Source organism: Triturus cristatus, chromosome 7 (genome assembly GCF_964204655.1).
Source record: "Triturus cristatus chromosome 7, aTriCri1.1, whole genome shotgun sequence".
NCBI lineage: Eukaryota > Metazoa > Chordata > Amphibia > Caudata > Salamandridae > Triturus > Triturus cristatus.
The window spans coordinates 1,398,346,559-1,398,352,843 of record NC_140590.1 but is presented as its reverse complement, the minus strand read 5'-3'; the positions used below and the strand labels follow the sequence as shown (position 1 = coordinate 1,398,352,843).

The window sequence follows — 6,285 nt, the reverse complement described above, 5'->3', positions numbered from 1 at the left end:
TATCTCTCTGTTGGTACTGCTTCCCGTACAAAATATTACGCTTTCACATAGTTTAACACTCCTATTATTTTGTATGTGTGCTGTGCAATACACCACACAGGCAAAGTTGGAAAAATTCTGACATAAGAAAGCTTTTCTTCAATGTTACACATGACAATTTTGGTGAAAATCCCAGTCTACACAGGGGTGTACCTTCCATTGGTGCAGCAGGTGCAGTGGCTCTGGAGCACTGAGGTTTGAGGTGCCCCCTGATCTCTGATTATTACTGTATATCACATTTCGAAAAATGGTTAGTGGCCCTTTTTCTTCCTTGTAGAAGAGACCCCTACCACAGTGGCGGCTCCCCCATTTGGGCGTGGGGGCGTCACCCCACTGCTTTCTCGCGGTGCGAGAAGGCAGAAAAATAAACGGTAAAAACTACCATTATGTTTCTGCCTTCTCGCATTGCGTGAAAGCAGAAGTGCCTCTGTGCCTGGTTGGGGGTGGGCGGTCTTGGTCGAGGGCAGGGGGGGAGTGGCTTACCCACTGTTGTGGGTACTGATCGTTTGGCCGGCTCCAGGGCTGACCAAACGATCAGTACCCACAACAGTGGACAAGCCACTCCCCCCTGCCCTCGAGCAGGACCGCCCACGCTCCATTGTTCTCTATCCAGATAAAATGTCCCGGCTGGGGCGCTTTCCTCCTGCGCCTACAATCACGACGATTGGCTTGCGTAGGGAGGGAAGCTGGCTGCTTCCGGTTCCTGCAGCAGGAACACGCCGACCAGTACAGCGTGAGTCGTGACCGGCCAGCAGCGGAGGCGGTACCAGGCACTCAGGTAATTTTTACTGTCTTTAAATTGTTTAATCCCCCCCCCCCCCTCCGTGATTCCCCCCCCCCTTCCTCCCTCGAGCATACAGGCAACGAGGAAGACTGACCCCCTTTAAAACAGGACCGCACAATGAGAAAGCACCAGCACTGGCGAGAAACACGCGACTCAGTAACAACTGCTTAAATCGGTTTATATCCAGAAAGCTTTTTCGAATGTAGTACCTCCCACCTTCCACACGCCCCTGCCCCATCACCAATCCCTCACAAACATAATATGCTAAAACTATGGGCATAGTTCACCCCCACCCTTAAACACTTCATTAGTTGGAGGGCAGCAGTAATATGGTGGAGGGCGCTCCGGGATGCAGGTTGGACGCCTCTTGTTCAGCAAAGAAACCTGTCCTGGTGTGTTCATTTAAATTGAGGTAGATATTCAGTTAGGTGATGCTCAAGCGGTGAGAGGGGGCGGGGCTCAAGTACAGAGCCATAAATGCAAACAAGGAAAATCACAAATACGTAATCTAATTTCAGTGAAATTTAAACATTAGGGTAAAAATGCAATCATCATTTAGCTGACTGCAACCACAGGCAACACTGATTTTCTTTGTTCGGACTGCTTTTGTGATTATCTGTCTCCAGTGAAGTCCGATATACGTGAAATGAACGTCACTTCTTTATATCTGTGGTGTCTCGTCAATCATTTTCAACTACGTTTTCATTCCCTGTCTAGTGTCTGTAATCAGGCTGCAAAAAGCCTGCAAGAAATAATTGTATTACATTCCAAAGGTGAAGTGGGTAAGCATAGCGTTCACTGTGTTTCCATTTACCAATGCAGCGCAGCCTATACTGTCAAAACGGCATACACGTAGGACCTGACTGACTGGTAAAGGGGCTATTAACTGGTGTGAATGTTTATGTTACTTCTGGCAAAATCTGTGTGCCTTTGTGTTTTTGAATTATTGCTGCTTTGTCAAAATGCAGAGGACAGGTCAGTTGTAAATGTGAAGTGGAGAGCAGACATGACACGTTTTGCGTCGGACTGATGAAGTCAAGGGTTGCTAATGTAATCTGGTGATAGGAGGAGGAACACGCAGTTAGGGTCTATTACAGTGTTTGCATGTGTCAGCGCAAAAGAACAAGGAGTTTGCGTCATTAAACCTTTCTGTGCATTACCTATGGGGATTATCTTTCAAAGGCACTGTAGTACACTCTCCGATACACAACAACTTCGATGGTCTAGTAAAGGTACAATAATATTACTACACAAACATAAAAAGCCCTTAGTGAAAGCTACATTATCTTATGTACAGTTATAGCTCAAAGTCGAGCATCTCTTCACAAGCAGGTAAAGGTAATATCACAATCTCACATATGGGAAAAAATGATACTGTCCTGGATAGAAATTATTGAAAAGCTTGTGTGCAGACACCCTTCTGCCTTTCTCATCTACTGCTGTCCAAATGATTTAAAGGCGCAAAAAAAGAACTTCCCAAATCAAAAAGCACAGCCCCTCCCTGTAATAATAACATATTCTCCCATAACACAGTTGGCGGTGAGAACTTGAGTGACTTAGCGTGCATCACTAGTCGCTCCGGGTGACAACCCTCAGTCCCTCCACCCCTTGCACCCTCATGCATCTCTTTCTCAACCTAACGTATATTATTACTTTTTATATAAGGTTTTAGACTGTCGAAATGTTAAAAATATAGTGCTATTTTATGCTTCTACCTGAAGAGCTGCTGTGCTGAGAATACATTTGTTTGTGGCTTGCCAGAGATTTCTGCTGTTGCGATAACATGGGGGGTGAGTTTGAACAGAGCAATATATCTTAGTGGTTTGCGTGGAAATCAGTAAAGTACATTGGGCAGTGCACTGACAGGTACCTAGAACTGCATGTTAGATGTTAAAATGTCATTTTATTCGCTGCATTCTGCTTTAAATGATAAACCTTTACCTTTTAAGATGTTGGACGGATGTGTGCGCCTTGAGGCTCTTTTTGCCCAGCGCTTTGTTAACTCTTGCAATGTACCGTGTATGCTAGTCACAAAGGCAAATGATTACCTAAATTCATAACATTTTGTTTTGGAAGGTCAAAGTTCTCCTGCTGTGCCTTGTTTCTCAGACGTAATGCAATCTAGAAACATCTGCTTGTTAGCTAGGCTTGATCGCGTATTCTGTTGTTTTTATTGTGTGGAATTTTTATCAATTTACCATAGCAGAGCAGTCATATTTTTTTTCATTTCCCAACGATATGCCATAACTTTGGGAAATGAAAAAAAATATGACTGCACATGGGATTGTGACAGCTGCCTACTTAACCAAGCAGTGGGTGCAGGCAGATTTGAAACAAGCTGTCATGGTTCAGAAAGTCATGGATGGGGGCAGATATTCTAAGAGCTCGTATTGCTCTATTAACTTTCCTGCTTCCTCAAATTTGCTTGAAAATGCACCATTTAACCACTCTCTTTTTCAAAATTTTCTCGGGGGAGATCCCCCAAACCACCCGTAGGTTGTTCGAACTCGCTCGCTGCGCTCGCTCGCCGCGGTGCAGTACGGCAATAATTTTACGCCCCACCACTTTCAAATGTCACCAGCCACCACTGCACAAACTGACTATACCTCTGATCTACCAATGTTAGCAGATATGGATTTTCATCTGGCAGTGCGTGGGGATACCTATGTATCACCAGTGGGACACCTGCCCCTTTTTAAATATGTATTTACTCACAATTCACCTCTTTGAGCGAACTAGCATAAAACAGTACAAAGTAGTGCAACCCACTAATTTATATTACTTTGGTGCTACTTTCCAATGTAAAACATGTTGCATTTGAAAGTCCCCAAATCTTCATTTTTTTCTAAGGTCTGAGTCACTTTTATGACACAAACCTAGTGCAAAGAGTTGATAAATATGACCCAAATTGTGTTCCTTAGGTGGTTCTTTAGGGGTTGGTAATTGTATCTTAGGAACTGCCAGTCACTGTCACGATTTTCCAGTGGCAAAAGTAGTCATAGGTCAGAGCACTAGAAAGTCCAGTGACCAGCCTCTACTGGCCTGGACAAATGGGCAGTGGACCTGAGCCTCATTCAGTGATATCTACTGTGCCTGAAGAACAAGGAAGCTGATTTTACTGGTCGCAGAATCAGGGTGACTTCCCCCAACCAAAGAAATGAACTGCAGGACATTGATCAAAGTCCAGATTTCTCCAGACCAACTGAGGTGGAAAGCAACTCACAGGTATACCAAGGCTAAAGAGAGGGTTGGGACAGAGGCAGCTCCATGTTGTATGAAGGAAATGGCTTGGCTCAGAGGTCATAATCTTGCTTACCATGCCAGCACATATCTTGCTCTGGTGAAAGAGCCTGACCAATTATGGAAGTGGCACCATTTGGATGCCCAGATGATTCTCCCATTCTGAGGTAGCACTCACGGCAGGACAAATATTGTTATAGCCCAAATCTGCAGGAAATCTTTTAAGACTGGTTTAAGCTGAAACAGGTCATGTAGAATGAGCCTGTGCAGCAGCCACCAGTCATTCAAACACAGCACTAAACATTCACCACAAGTACCCTTTATCATTTACCAGATATGATGAAGGCAAAGACCCCAATTATGACGGGGCTGAACAAAGCTTTGTGTGGGATTGAGATAGTGTAGTAATGTAGTAATGTACTTTGTCTATGATTGTTATAGATTGTTCTCTATGTTAGCAGCTTGTATGGTTGGAATCCTCCCTGTTGCTAAGTGTTGTAGAATGTTATTGAACAGCTCACAGTTGTAGCTGAGCTGCGCTGAGCCTGGTGGAGTCCCTGTCATTGCTGGCTCCACAACCATGCAGCTACCGAATAAACCTGTTAAACCTCATCCTGTTTGCGGCTTCGTCCAGAAGTTTGGTGACGATTTTAGCTACATGGTGATACCTCTGCGTGCAGAAGATTCCTTCACAGATTTTCCCTGTCACAAGGGAACACCCCTACACCCTGTTTTTGGACACCTCTTGACACTACCAATACGGTATGGTGCATGTCTTCACTTTTATCGAGTTCATCCGAAAACCACTGCGTGTGTGACTTTTACTCAGCCCAAAACGTTTATGCTTCTTGCACTCAGCTGAAAACTGCTGTTTGTGTCATTTTACTTTTCTCGCACTCAGCCAAACACCGCTGTGAGTGTGTTTTTTTTCTTTGCTTAAGTTCCCGATGAAAAATATTGCTCACCCACCACGTTTTTTCAAAATACCACAACAGCCCTCTCGCACACACTCTACACAAGCTTACCTTTCAGCATTGTTGCAGCTTGCACGAAGCCCCGTGGCAACACTCCCTGCAAAAGCATCATAGAAACAGCCGATGTGCACCTGCACTTTCCTCAAGGATTGTCACGTCATGTAACATCCTCAAGTTGGCGGCCATCTGAACAGTTTTGGACAACCTGCACCTATTTCAATCACAACCAAGTTCGTCACGTCTCACGTAACGTCCTCACGTTGGCGGCCATCTCAACAGTTTGGGACAACTTGCATCTATTTCCAGCATTTCCTAGTTGTTCTACGTCTACGACGATATGCATGTCTAATTTTGGCACAAAAAGCTGGTGCATGCATCTTACTACATTGTTCACGACCATTTCACCTATACGATGTTTTAGAACCATTCATCCCACAGTCAGAGGTATGATTGTTTTTTGTTTACCTCTCTGGTATTCTACTGCTATCGCTTCACTTTGGATTCATCCAATCATAAAAGATCTATCATCTGAGGTACAGTTCTTTTCTTTTTCTTGTTTTGTGCCCCCCAGTCAAAGATCTGGGTTGCATCCATCATCATTCTTTAGCTCACTTCGCCACCTCAGTTCAGATCCAGCTATATGCAAATCAGTCTTGACCCTGTGCCTCATGGGAATAGTCCAGCACGAACTGCCAAGTCAGGTCTTCCCTGAACCGGAAACAAGCATCCTGGGACCTGTTTCTGGGTAACACCCCTCATCAGCCAGGATAGCTTGAATCCAGTGGCGAAGTGAGCAAGGGACCCACGTCTGGACATACCCTGCCAAGTTAGGGCGAACAAAGCAAACACAAGGAGACGATGGACAGAGCGCTGCCACTTTTCAGACACTCACCCCCAGTCACAGATCTGGGTTGAATCCATCATCATTCTTTAGCTCACTTCGCCACCTCAGTTCAGATCCAGCTATATGCAAATCAGTCTTGACCCTGTGCCTCATGGGAAGAGTCCAGCCCGAACTGCCAAGTCAGGTCTTCCCTGAACTGGAAAAAAGTATCCTGGGACCGGTTTCGGGGTAACACCCCTCATCAGCCAGGCTAGCTTGAATCCAGTGGCACAGTGAGCAAGGGACCCATGTCTGGGCATACCCTGCCAACTTAGTTCGAACAAAGCGAACACAAGGAGACGATGGATGAAGCGTTGAAACTTTTCCAACACTCACCCCCAGTCACAGATCTGAGTTGAATCCAT

The 6,285-nt window shown here is 45.2% G+C and overlaps 1 long non-coding RNA gene across 1 annotated transcript in view; it reads left to right on the top strand.

The window, feature by feature from the left end:
* Nucleotides 1-662: 662 nt before the first annotated feature.
* LOC146812116 (uncharacterized) overlaps nucleotides 663-6,285 on the top strand; it is a 55,073-nt gene continuing 49,450 nt past the window's right edge. Inside the window, exon 1 of the long non-coding RNA XR_014965867.1 lies at nucleotides 663-817. This is a non-coding gene — a long non-coding RNA (uncharacterized LOC146812116). The remainder of the gene's footprint in view (nucleotides 818-6,285) is intronic.